General features: G+C 40.4%; 1 protein-coding gene across 2 annotated transcripts in view; it reads right to left on the reverse strand.

The window, feature by feature from the left end:
* zbtb20 (zinc finger and BTB domain containing 20) overlaps nucleotides 1-14,469 on the reverse strand; it is a 102,548-nt gene that overhangs the window by 84,383 nt on the left and 3,696 nt on the right. Inside the window, exon 1 of one of the 2 annotated variants that reach the window (XM_062988432.1) lies at nucleotides 10,359-10,529. The exons of the other annotated variant lie outside the window; for it this stretch is intronic. The gene's annotated coding sequence lies outside the window, so the exon portion shown is untranslated. Of the gene's footprint in view, nucleotides 1-10,358; nucleotides 10,530-14,469 lie in introns of those variants that run through there. 2 annotated transcript variants of the gene reach the window in all.

Below are 14,469 nucleotides of genomic sequence, written 5' to 3' on the forward strand. Positions count from 1 at the left end.
TTGGTCAGAAATTTGGAGAACGCACTTATGAGACCTGCACCAGCGTTTGGTCGCCACTGCTGTAGTGAAATTCATGTACACCAAAATAAATTGATCTAAAGCTGAAACTAACACGACTGAGTGTTCAAAACGTTCCAAAATATCTTCTGACTTGCTTTTATAATCAGTGCAATTTTGGGTTTTCGTGCCCATAAGCTCAGTGGAATTCAGGTTTCGGTCCTCGGCACTGTACCCGGGTGCTTCTGTTTTTTCTGTGACTGAAGTCTTTAAATCCGGTGTTATTTAAAGAGCACAAACAATACGGAATATAAACGCCGAGCCTGTTTAAATAAGTCACGACGAGAACAAGTTCATGCACGAAATCAGACAGAAAAATCCGGATATAAAGAGATTAAAGATATTCCTCACTCATTTCCAGGAATATATATATATTTACACAGGTCAATCATAACATTAAAACCACCTCCTTGTTTCTACACTCACTGTCCATGTAATCAGCTCCACTTACCATATAGAAGCTCTTTGCAGTTCTACAATTACTGACTGTAGTCCATCTGTTTCTCTGCATGCTTTGTTACCCCCATTTCACCCTGTTCTTCAATGGTCAGCACCCCGACAGGACCACCACAGAGCAGTGACACTGACATGGTGGTGGTGTGTTAGTGTGTGTTGTGCTGGTATGAGTGGATCAGACACAGCAGTGCTGCTGGAGTTTTTAAACACCTCACTGTCACTGCTGGACTGAGAATAGTCCACCAACCAAAAACATCCAGCCAACAGCGCCCCGTGGGCAGCGTCCTGTGACCACTGATGAAGGTCTAGAAGATGAGCGACTCAAACAGCAGCAATAGATGAGCGATCGTCTCTGACTTTACATCTACAAGGTGGACCGACTAGGTAGGAGTGTCTAATAGAGTGGACAGTGAGTGGACACGGTGTTTAAAAACTCCAGCAGCGCTGCTGTGTCTGATCCACTCATACCAGCACAACACACACTAACACACCACCACCATGTCAGTGTCACTGCAGTGCTGAGAATCATCCACCACCTAAATAATACCTGCTCTGTGGTGGTCCTGACCATTGAAGAACAGCATGAAAGGGGGTAACAAAGCATGCAGAGAAACAGATGGACTACAGTCAGTAATTGTAGAACTACAAAGTGCTTCTATATGGTAAGTGGAGCTGATAAAATGGACAGTGAGTGTAGAAACAAGGAGGTGGTTTTAATGTTATGGCTGATCGGTGTATATTTGTTATAATTCATGTCATTTGGTTAGACAGGAAGTTCACTGAAGTGTCAAATCTAATAATGAAAGAGCAGCTGACTGGTTTCAGCCTGGTGTCGACGTCTCCACGTCTCCTACACCTACAACCTCACATCAGTAACATCGTACAGCTTTCACTTTACTGCTCCCGTCTTGCTTATTCTAGTAACTTTATAAACGCGCACTGATAATATCTGACGGAGTGGAAGTGCGGCGTCCAGAGCCGAGTCCGTCCTGCCCGGTCTGAGCACAAATCTCACTCAGAAGAAGACGAGCTGTTAGAAACGATTTGGTTCTCGTTCACTACGTAATGCAGCAGAACGAGCTTCGACGTTTGAATATATAAGAATATTACTGGAGGGAGACGGGCGCGGATAATCCACGTATCCGCATCCAAAACAAATAGCTGGTATTAATACTACTGGCGGCGGGTGACCCTGCCAGCGCTGACGCATCAAAATCTCACGCAAATGGGAAAAATTTGACATTTATTCAGCTCGATCGTTTTTAATCTGTTTATTCAGATAAATAATCGTTGTATATGATTATAAACATACGTCAGCCCGTTACTGCTGAGATCTGGGGATCCATGGTTCGAATCACGGCTGTGCTACCGGCCGGACGGGCATCCGCACGGACATGATTCTCTAATAGAAATAGGAGTTGCGTCAGGAAGGGCATCCGGGGTAAAACCTGTGCCAAGGCTTGAGCCAGCCGGACGCCCACACAAACACGTGATTGGATGCCTGTCTATAGTGGGAGGGACTACAGAAACTGAAAAAAATTCAGTAAAATTTAATGTAAGTGTGGTTAACCAAACTGGAACCAAACAGAAAATGAGGAAATTTGATCTTGAAGAGCAGATACAGTCGTTTTAATACTAATGTGACCGAACTCTGCATGAAATGTACGGCTATGTCTCAGCGTAACACTCGAGGCTTTGTATGATATCACGTCCATGTCAGTCAGTAAATGTGAGAAAACGTGTGAAACCATAAAAGCAGGACCGGAAATGAAACATTCATATTTGTAGTAAACATTACTCAAAGTACTTCCAACCAGGGTTGCCAGATATTATTCATCTACACATGTGAAGCCACTGGTTAGCGTGGGACTCTGTACGTATGAAGGGCCACACTGCTCCCTCCATATTGTTCTGGTGCTCTCGTCAGCACCTCGACCAGACGGTTTGCTGTTGCGGTGACGAGAAGGTTCTGCATCCGGCCCTTCCTGCTGAGCAGCCGGTCAGAAGAGAACTCGAGGAAGGGGGGATTCTAGAGAATTTTCATAATAAATGCAGGTATTTCGGTGCTCAGGTGGTGCAGCGGTGTAACATGCTACAGCAACACTGGGTGTGTCTGAGCAAGGGATGGTTGCTCTGAGATATGAGATCTCCAGGACTGGTCTGGAGGGGGGGTCACAGAGCTTAGCGTGGCTCTCCGAGTGATACGGCTCTGTGTGGGAACCCAACACTCACAGGTGAATCAAAGGACAGTTGTGGCCTAGTGGTTAAGGTATTGGGCTAGTAATCCAAAGGTTGCTGGTTCAAGCCCCACTACTGCCAGGTTGTCACTGTTGGGCCCTAGAGCAAGGCCCTTAACCCTCAGTTGCTTCGACTGTATATGTAAGTCGCTTTGGACAAAAGCGTCTGCTAAATGTAAAAATGTAGGTGATAAGAAGTGGCCGCAGACTGGACGTGTGTGGTGATCCGTCTCTCCATGTTTATGCATTAAATTAAAAATGCATACATTTTAAATTGATTTATTTTAAATCCATTTTGGCTCAGGGGCTCAACAGGGGCAGGGGCAGCGATTACTGGTTCGAAATCGTAACCACAGGGAACAAGGCGGTTCAGTGGGTAGTGCAGGTGGATGTAAGGAGGTTGGTATGTTCTCTGTGTGTCCGTAGGGTTTCCTTTGGGTGCTCCTGTTTCCTCCCAGCCCACAAGCATTAAGAAAATGGAGCGGATACTCTCTGTACATCTCGTCTGGGTGTGAGAGAGGGAACAGACTGGCACCCAGTACAAAGTGTACTTTTGCCCCGCACCCATCGTTTTTAGGGTGGCACCAAATCCACCATGAACTTAACCAGGATAAGACCAGTACTAAATATAAAACAATGGATTAAGCTTAAGGGACCAGTGTCCCATAGGCATGGTCTACTGGTTGAAAAGGTATGTAGCCACCTCTTCTAATGACTGCATTCAGGTGTTTAAGCCAATCAATTTTAAACCAGTTTTTAATTTGGGGCATCAGTTTGGGGAAGGCCACTGACTGCCCATAAATACTGCACAGGGCTTGCACCTCAACCCTACTGAATGAATTTTACTGGACCTATTTTTCTTGGAACGCAGGCCTTCCCGTCCAACACCTCACAAATGCTCCTTTGAGTTTAAAAAAAGGCACAAATTTCCACAGACACAGTCCAAAATCTTGTGAAAAGCTCATGGCTGTACAGTGGGTTGTCCAACAAGTTTGTGGTCATATCAGGTGTCCAATTACCCTTAACTATACAAGTTATTTTAACAGATTCTAAAAGTAGAACCGTGTCGTGGTTAGTTCTGGTTAAACTGCATTCTGCTACCAAACAGTGTTCCAAATAAAAAAATAAAAATAAAACCCCTCCCCTCTTCCCTCCCCTCCAGGTTTGGGAGTCTCAGGTCGAACAGCAGCGAGTAAAAGACGATGTTGTAAAATAAACGATCATGAGGAGCATTTAAAACACATCAGTAAACACGGTTCAGGATTTTGTGTCTTTATTACGTCGATGTTTTAATGAATCCGGTTCTGCTCTTCAAAAACACGCCGCTGTAATCGGCGGGAAATTGGAATGAAACGCTGGTGCGAGCGCCACTTGAGGAATGAGAAGCGCCGCCAGGTTGTTCACCAGATGTTTCAAATATTATTTCATTTTTATCAGCTGCCTTTTTTATGGTCAAGGCCGCGGAGGGTCCAGGGCTGTTCAGAAACACTGGGCGACACCTCCATCACACCCAGGGACAGAAACCAGGAGAAATCAACATGAAAGAGAGAACATGCCAAACTGGGGACCGGAGGTACAGATCGAACCCAGAATGCAGGATCCGTTTTGCTGCGTGGCACCCCTGCTATTTCTATATTAAATGGAACATTTCACACAAGCCCCATTTACATCATGGAACAGATTCAGAAAGCATGAATATTTTGTATATATACACCGATCAGCCATAACATTAAAACCACCTCCTTGTTTCTACACTCACTGTCCATTTTACCATATAGAAGCACTTTGTAGTTCTACAATTACTGACTGTAGTCCATCTGTTTCTCTGCATGCTTTGTTACCCCCCTTTCATGCTGTTCTTCAATGGTCAGGACCCCCACAGAGCAGGTATTATTTAGGTGGTGGATCATTCTCAGCACTGCAGTGACACTGACATGGTGGTGGTGTGTTAGTGTGTGTTGTGCTGGTATGAGTGGATCAGACACAGCAGCGCTGCTGGAGTTTTTAAACACCGTGTCCACTCACTGTCCACTCTATTAGACACTCCTACCTAGTCGGTCCACCTTGTAGATGTAAAGTCAGAGACGATCGCTCATCTATTGCTGCTGTTTGAGTCGCTCATCTTCTAGACCTTCATCAGTGGTCACAGGACGCTGCCCACGGGGCGCTGTTGGCTGGATATGTTTGGTTGGTGGACTATTCTCAGTCCAGCAGTGACAGTGAGGAAAACTAAAAACTAAAAAAACTCCAGCAGCGCTGCTGTGTGTGATCCACTCATACCAGCACAACACACACTAACACACCACCACCATGTCAGTGTCACTGCAGTGCTGAGAATCATCCACCACCTAAATAATACCTGCTCTGTGGGGGTCCTGACCATTGAAGAACAGAGTGAAAGTAGGTGGACTACAGTCAGTAATTGTAGAACTACAAAGTGCTTCTATATGGTAAGTGGAGCTGATAAAATGGACAGTGAGTGTAGAAACAAGGAGGTGGTTTTAATGTTATGCCTGATCAGTGTATATTTTAATGTTTGTTAGTATGTTTTACTAACCCTTATTTTTTTCCTGGGTCTCAGCCGCCCCCCTCAGACGTAGCCAATCATGTCCGTATGTAAACGACTGCTGAGGATTCCAACCCTGGATCCCGGCAGTATTGACTTATATAATTCACTTCTGCACTGTGCCCTGAATGTGTTATTCTGTACTAATCATAAAACTTAATGTGTGCTTTAATAATAAATAAAATAAAATAACTTCCTCATACTACAGTGTGTGTGTAGGACGAGTCGACCTATTTACTTTTATCAGGAACTAAATAAAAAATCCACCGTCATGGCTGAAGGGATCTGATAGCAAAAGGCTACAAAAGGGTGAATTAGATGTATTTAGGTTTAGGATTGACCCACAATGAAACCCCAAACCACCCCCCACCCCGTCAGAGGGTTTCTAAGTGTTCCTACAGGGATTCATGTCAGTATTTGATGTTAAATTATATGAAAAGTAAAATGAAAAGCAGGTCGTTATTGTGAGAGGTCAAATTTTATCAGGTGCTTGTTTACTTTCCCAAACGAGCTGTTAAAAATTACTCTCCTCAAAACACTAAATAATCAAATGAAACGTCCTGATTTACATGCATTACATTCGTATGAGATCAGACCTGGTGAAATTTACCGTGCTGTGAAGATGTGTAAAGAAACGCTGACAGGGTTGCGAATGATATAAATAATATTTTCATGTCTTTACAGGGAATTAAAAAATAAGGAGTGAAACGTCTGAGCGTCTGAATTTACGGCACAAACTCTCATAAATTAAACGATGCTTTTATTTTATTTTAAAAAGATGAAATTCTGCACAGCTTCTAAAACAACCTTACACTGACGTGGCCTGCAACTCTGAGAATGCAACACACACACACACACACACACACACACACACACATACACACGCTCCAAAAGCTGGCGTGCACCAGAAGTCTGCAGCCGCCTGCCGTAAACTCGATAAATAAGAATCAATGAGACTCTTAAAGAGAAAGCGAACAGAAAAGCTTCTTTACGGCGACGGATTTTCAGTTTACGGTTCTGTAAATTGTTTCTTGGTGCTGCAGTAAACGGATCCTTCATGTTTCATAAAGAACGGAAGAATTTATAGTAGAAAATGATTTGTGAATTTATGTGGCATTGTTAAAACTTTTTCTTTAGGGAACCAGACACGGTTCTGTAAGGGACACGCTGGGATTAAGTTCTGCAGGGGGGAGGACGGGTTAAATAATATTTTATTATATTAAAGCACTATGTACACATTGGGATCAATCATTTACATAATAAAACGTCGGTAGATAATAGAAGATGGTTTCATTTTGTTGCTAGAGGTCACCTGACAGGTTTTGGCTAATTTATGGCAAACATACAAAAGCTTTTGGTTATTATAAAACTGTATTTTATTCTCGGGACAGACATGCATTGTTTTGGAAAAAGGGGTCTGGCTCAGCCGAAACGGTTTTAAAAAAACGGGTCAATTACATCAACAACAACAAAACCGTCTGCTGGCACCTTTTATTACATGTAGTAAAAATTCACACATCTACCATCCAAATAAATACAAAACAGGCTCGGGAAGATTTTTTTTTTAAAATAAGAAATATCTCACTAGTGTGGGAAATGATAAAGATAAGGTGAATGAATGTATTTATTTTCTGTGCTAAGAGCTGCGTAAAAGGTGGATTAATTATTGATGAGGACTGCGTGGCCTGTGTCGGCTCGGAGACGTACTGCAGGAGGAGGAGAATTATTATCTGCTGGAACACCGAGTGTATGAGATTTGTAAAACTGCCAAGAAAAGATCGCTTTGGGGATGTTTCTACATTTTTAAGTCCGATCGAGTGTGACCTTTCACCTTCGTGCGGCTCACACACACGCACACACACACACACACACTGATCCGATCTTATTCAGAAGTGTGTGTTTGTGAGAATACGAGTGCTCCGGCGTGCCGAAACTTTTCTCAAAGTGTTTAAGGCTCTTTTAGGGCCACTAACCCCGCTATACAGAGCACATGGTCCGATTTTCCTGCCGTTTTGAACAACGGCGATCTGAGTTTACAATGCGGCCTGTTAAAATACAAGTCCTGTATTACATTTTCACAATAAATAACAGCCGTGACGCAGAGACTGTGCTGTGTTTTCTAAAATGACCTTACAATCAACCTGAACTCGACAATAACATTTTAAAAATGACTTTTTGGACTTAAATAAAATAAATCACTTAATCACTGGATGTCATTTTTACCAAAATAGCACATATTACTTTTGCACATGTTACTGCACTATATTTTAAAATATATATTCAGATTAAAATAAGCTACACGTTTAAATTCATACTTTATGGTTACAATTTTCATTCTATATTTAAAATATAGAATTTAAAAACCTAAAATAAATCTATTTCTTTGTTTGTTTTTAAATGAATGAGTCCTGTGTGTCCTGTGTGTGAATCCAAAAAAGTTGCTAAATGTTCTCTAACGCAGAGGCCGCAGCTCACCGAACCAACCCAGCGATTTAAGGTGAGGCAGGCTGGAACACAACCAAATAAAAAAAAGAAAGAAATTATAAAAATAAGAAAATAGACTAAAAATAAACTTCTAATGACCAGAACGTATATAGAACATATATTAACTATATAGTGTGTATGTATGTATATATACTGCAGTTTACTGTCGAACAACTATTGACATATGCCACTCCAGGAAGGAAACGGGCATTTATTTCAACATGCAGACTAAACAAAACTACTTCCATAAAGAATTAAAGGGTTAAAAAAAAGGAAAAACAAGCCAGTGTGTTCATGGTGGCCTGTGTCGGATTAAACTCCACTCCTCACAGGCCTACAAACAGAGCAGGACTGCGGTTCAAATTCATAATGTGATCGGAGCCATGTGTCTGATCCTGAATGCAGGCTCTGTTTTAGTGTACAGCCTTGATAAAGAAAGTACCAAGGTCATGTTTGTTGAAGAGAATTTGGCAGCTTTTATTTATTTATTTTTTTGTCCAGGTCTAGATTGGTAAAAAGTTAAAAACACCTGATCAGGTTCTATAAATTCTATAATTTTTCTAATGCAGTGTACAGGAATAATGAAGTATTCAAACCTAAAAGAATGAGGTTGAGAGGGGTACAGCTAAAGGTTAGAACATGTGTTTAGAACCAGAGATATAAGGGGTTAATAAAACTCACAAATAGAAACATTTAGGGTTAATAATGGTGTTATAAATAAATCAGTCCACCAGCCTGCACCGTTTATAATTATTTCAGTGATTATAATAATAAACGTGACTTTCATTTAATCAGTTTGCCTCAAACTTTATTTATTATTTAAAGCAGAATTAAAAGTCTTTGATTAAAGTGTATATATGATCACAGATCCCTCAGTGGGTTAGAAAACTGAAAAGCTATTAAAAAGAACTGAACTAAACACGGGGGTGAATTACGAGACTGAAGATTTGCGCCTTTACGCGCCGTGATTTACCGGCACCTGCATTTGATCGATTCTTTTTATTCCACAGCCCAACAGAAACGGGTTTAACATCCTAAATGTGAAAGTTGTGTTCCTGTAACTTGGCGTGTTGGGTTTCAAACGTATTCATTTCTTTATTTAATAAATCCGTTTTTAGCCATCTGACCCACTTTAAGTCGCGATGCTCCATCACACTGAGCCTCTCTGCTCGGTTTACTTGTACGATACATCTTTTATCGTATTAGTCCTTGTACAGAAGGATAGATTTATCAGTTTAGCTTCGTATGTGCTCTTTGAAAGGTTCTAATATTTTTAGGATTAAACACTCTGGAATGGCGTGTGCGCTCCTAAAGCGCACTTTTGGGTTGCGCATCATTTCAAAACTGCAAAATATCAATGATCAGTGTTTAAAAACACACACAAGTCTGAGAAGTGCATTAATAAAGTGAGTGTGTTTGTTGTTTGTGTGTTTTTTTTCTGCAAAACAAAACATCAAGTCAACGTGAATGCGTTTAAAAAAATGAGCAAAATGGTGGAAAGGGGGTCAGACCGAAGAAAAGCGCATTGTTCGGTTTCTAACGTGTTTAAAGATTTATTACATTTATTGAGCTTATTTTGCTTTCTATCCGATTATCATTCATATATTTAGGAGGAGGAATAGCTAACAGACACCTTAACGACAGGACACACACACACACACACACACACACACACACACACACACAGCTGCACAGTTCCATATTAAATTTGCACACAGTAAAAACAATACAAAACAAAACAGCCACTATCACATCCGACCCTCCTGCACCACACACATATTCATATTCGTCCATTAGTCTGGTGTATCCCAAATCCGCCTGGGGTTGGCCACATCCCGAAATTAAAAAAATACCAAGATGGCTGATGGTTTTAACCAGGGCACATGTCTGGTAAATTTGTTTTACACATGTGAACATGGTGCAGAATGAGACAGAGGAGACTGTGTGAGAGGAGCCAGCCCGAATGAAGTCGCCATTTATTTATATATATTTTTCCAAAAAATGTTTAGCCCGAGGGGGTGTTCCAGGTTTCATATGTGTGTGCACATTTCAGCTCTCAAAAATAAGCTCCCCAGCAGCGGACAGAATGAGAGAAACAACCCAACCTAAACAGCTCGGACACGGGTCCAAAGATTAAAATGTGTAAAAGTGAAATTGCGCACAGGATCAAATGAACTGTTGTGTTTACCTACAGAGCTTAACTGTGCTGTACTGTGTTCTCCTCTCGAGTTTTTAGATTTATTACATGATTTATTTTCGGGTTTGGTGCTTATGGTGGTGTTTGGTCGGCCTGTTTTGGAGAACTTCACAAACTGTAAAAGATAACAGTTGAAGTATGAAAAGTGCGCAAATTTCTTAAAGTTCTCTCAAATCTCAAGCGCATTTAGAACAAACTCAGCGCTCCGGTATAAAACCCTGATTTAAAGCCTTTTAAACGAGCCCAGTGAAGTTTGGGTCACATGAGTGTGGATATAGAAGTGCGATTACTCTTATAAAACAGCCCATAGATAATATTTAACACCCTCCCAGCTCTTATTCGTGTCCTTCTGGTTTCTTACCTGCTGCTTTCTGTTCGCTCCAGATCCGACAGCGGTTCGCGGCTTCGTCCGGGGTTCTTTCACCTATCCGATCAAGCCTGGCGTGTTTTTATTTATTTAATATTTTCCTTTACTTTGTTTCACGTCTCACTTCCATCTTCTTTCATCTCATCAATAAACACACGCTGCAGCCTAGCTTCGGAGAGGAGAGACGGACTCGGCCGCTTCTGCGCTCCCTCCTCCCTCCCATTATTTCTCCGCTATTGGTCGGAGACGCGGTGCGCACACGCCCACCCCGACTGCGATTGGGACACGGCCGTGGGTTTATTCCGGGCTAAAGCTAAAGCTAGGAAGGAGACGCACTTTGAGTAGAGTAGCACGAGTTTACCCCTCCATTGTGGCTCAGAAAGCGAAACTATCCTTCCTCCTGTAGCATGAAGGAGCTCGGTTCTTTTTCATCCAAAGTTTATTTTTATTTACTCCTTTAGCTCACTGGCAGCTTTATCTCTTTATTTTACACACAGCAAACGTTCATTTTGGGATAAACACACACACACACACACACACACACGCGCGCGAGCGCACACACACCTTTTCGTAAAGTGCTGAAGGTCTCGATAGAAAGAGTCGATTCCTTTATTGAATTTGTTCAGAGTCGATTCCTTACAGTGATCTGATTAATCCCCCCTCCGCAGCACAGACTCGTTCGGTTTGTTACGATTATAAACATTTTACTCATTAATTATACAATAAAAACGATTCACAAATCTCACACGATTAACAAGTGTCATTTCTGTTGGCTTTTTATGCCACTACAATAAAATCATAATAGCTTCAATTATACAATTAAAACTAGATCTTCTTGAATTATTTTATTCACTCCAAAAAGCATTAAGTCCTTTTGAAGGGTTTTTTTTTTTAAATAGTTTTTATTAGTTTTTAAAATGCTGTCTACATATAAGACAATATGCATCAAATTGGGGGTCAATTATAGCTAATTTTACAGAACTTTTACTCCAACTTCACTTAATATTGAGTTATTTTGATGTCAAACTGCAGAAACCTGTTATAATTTAATGTTCCGCATCCAGAACAATCTAAAACTATCCATACTGTTGTCCCACCTGTCCTGGTGGGTATTGCACATTAAAACTGTTGTTCCATAACATCCACAGAATGGTGTTTTAAAAGAATAAAGTACATTAAAGTAAAGCATGTTCAACAGCAGGGCAGTAAGATAAGATTCCTTTATTGATCCCCATGGGGGAAATATCGAGAATTCAGTATAGTGGCACTTGGGCACCGGTGAACCACAGTAAGAGCCAAAGTAGATTTAATATCATGAACTGATTTATGCCACATTTCTGTCCGCAGATACCAAGGGTTTTACTACAGAAAAAAAATTCATTGTACTGAATGGACCCTTTTTTGGAGTGTATGTCAAATAAGTACTCAACCAGTTACAAATGATAATTTCTTAATAACGTACTAATTCGTGTGTAATATGTGGTTTGGGACGGAGCCTTAGGTATGCTTTGTTTTTATGCATTTACAAAAAAAATGAACCAATTTATCATGATTTCAATACAATAATAACAATGCAACAACAAAAAACATTATTTCATGTCTTGACTACGGTCTATAGATGGTTTACAAAAGCTCCTTGCTTCTCAAAGTACCCTCTCCATAAGGGGTTATCCTAGAATTCTATGAGAGCTCCACTAACGACAAACCAAACACACTTAATATAAACATCAAAAACCAAGAAGATTTTGCTGCTCTAATAGTCGATTTTACATATGAAACCACAGCCTGCTGTACTTACACTTAAAAAAAATTAAACTGTAATTCGTCACTTCAATAAATACATCCAAATGCTATTCACGTTAAGAAATAAAATTTAAATGTATTTTTCTTGCCGCTGATGTGGTACACCCAGTTATATATATTTTGGACCTTTAGTGTGCAGGCTTTTACATGGATCAGGTACATTATTCTACCTTAAACTCAGGTACATTATTCACTGTTCGATTTGTACTTTCTTGGGTAGTACAATGTGTACAACCCAAGGGACAAAAAGCAGTGCCAAAGCTCTAAATGCTCAGTTATGTCTAATTGTTTTGTAAATGTAAACCAAAAAAAAAAAAAAAAAAAAAAAAAGACACAATACCTATTTTAATATGAAATAATTAAATTATATATACACATAACATCGATTTAAATATTGGGGTCTCCCTTGGATTCTAAGCCCCTGCAAATCCTACAATTTTAACAACACCTCCCCAAAAACGAATGAATCAAACAAAAAAGAATCGACTCTTCAAACCGATCCCAACCCCTCCAAACTGAATCGGAGTCGAATCCAAAATCGAACTGTTACGCCCTTCATAAAATTCTCCGATGTGAAATACGTTGAAAAAGCTGTGTGAACCCGAGCTGTCCCGTCCTGTGGATCCAATCAAAAAGGACATGTTTCCAGAAGAAGAGAATCACCAGCGTCCATCACTAACCGTTACTTTAGATTGGGTGTGTGTGGCGTCATTTAAATGACACTGTGCTCACTGAGGGATCAGATTGGACCACTGTGCTGTCGGTCACATTTTTTAGGCACCAACAAGCTAGTGTGGCCTGTACCGAGCGAGCCTCTTACTTTCTACGCATTTCTATTTTCTCATTTATTTATTTATTTTTTTTGGTAGGTCCCCAGCTGACCTCCAGGCGACGTAAGAGGAGCGCCGGTGCCTCGCCGACCAATCAGAAGGAGGGAATACAAACCCAACAAGGTTTGGTTCTCCAATCCGATCAGAGAGGCGCAGTGACGGGCATTACATTAATGCAATAGTGCTGTTCCATCTACCCCTCTGCTACCCCCTCCTCTGTCTAGACAGTGACAGGTGTGTGTGTGTGTGTGTGTGTGTGTGTGTGTGTGTGTCTAGACGAAGAATAATGAGTTTTTAGTTTACACGTTACATTTTATTTGAGCAAAAAGCTAATACCAAAATTGGAACGTTTCCTTAAATGACTTATTATTTCACATGTTTTTATTATTTAAATAAATGTTTTGGGCAATGTCATGCAAGAACCATTTGGGCCACCATGCACCTTAATTTAGAGATCATTTATTCATTTATTATTTTTCTCTAGGTGACAACTTACTGGAAAATTATTTGTCTGGCACCAATCGCTCTACAGAGCATTTTTGTACCTTCATCGTCAGGAACCCTTAATATTTAATGTAAAACTGTTAATGTAGCTTTAGGATGTAAACCATTTAAAAGTCATTTGGAGATGCAAAGAACCTTCTATCATCCAGGGGCTTCATCAAGTACTGTAGAAATAAACCCCCCTAAACAGCCCTAGAACCTCTAATAAGCATTCGTATCTATGCTACAGTCCACACTAGTAGAAAAACATTGGTTCTTTATTATATTTATTACGTATTTCTTGTATCTCAAAATGGGAACATGTTCCTCAGAAAGACGGGCTAAACGAAGAACCATTTACAGCGTTAACTGGAACTATAGGCTTACTGCTACTAGTTAGTTAGTGTTTACTAGTACTGTATATGGTTCACTGTATATGATTTATTTTCATCTCAGAAAGCCCTGCCAGTGGATTGGTTAAACAGGCCTTAGGTGTAAGGTGTATGTGTTCCTACCTTGTTCAAAGGGTTCCTGGGATGCCTCATTACCTATAGGGCTCCTAAAGGTTACAGCAAATTAATAAATAAATGTATTGTAATTGTTTTATTACCAATAGCTAATACCCACGTTTTTGGTTTTATACCCATAAATAAATATCACGAATTTATTCATCTTGATCCTGATTTGGGACGTGTTGGGTCTGAAGCTGCACCTGAAACCGTGCAGCACAGCACCAACATTATCTAAATAAATGCATCAATTATTATTATTATAACATATTAACAATGTTGTGACATTTTATGTTGAGTAAACATTTGGGTTTTTAATGTTTAAATCATGAATTTTTACACGTCACAATAATTCATGTGTTCTCATTAAATTATTCCAATTGATTTTGAACTGGCCTACTTATATACCGACATTGGCTGCGTTCCAAACCGCATACTATACTACTACATTTACATTTACATTTACATTTTCAGCATTTA

Source organism: Trichomycterus rosablanca, chromosome 26, assembly GCF_030014385.1.
Source record: "Trichomycterus rosablanca isolate fTriRos1 chromosome 26, fTriRos1.hap1, whole genome shotgun sequence".
NCBI lineage: Eukaryota > Metazoa > Chordata > Actinopteri > Siluriformes > Trichomycteridae > Trichomycterus > Trichomycterus rosablanca.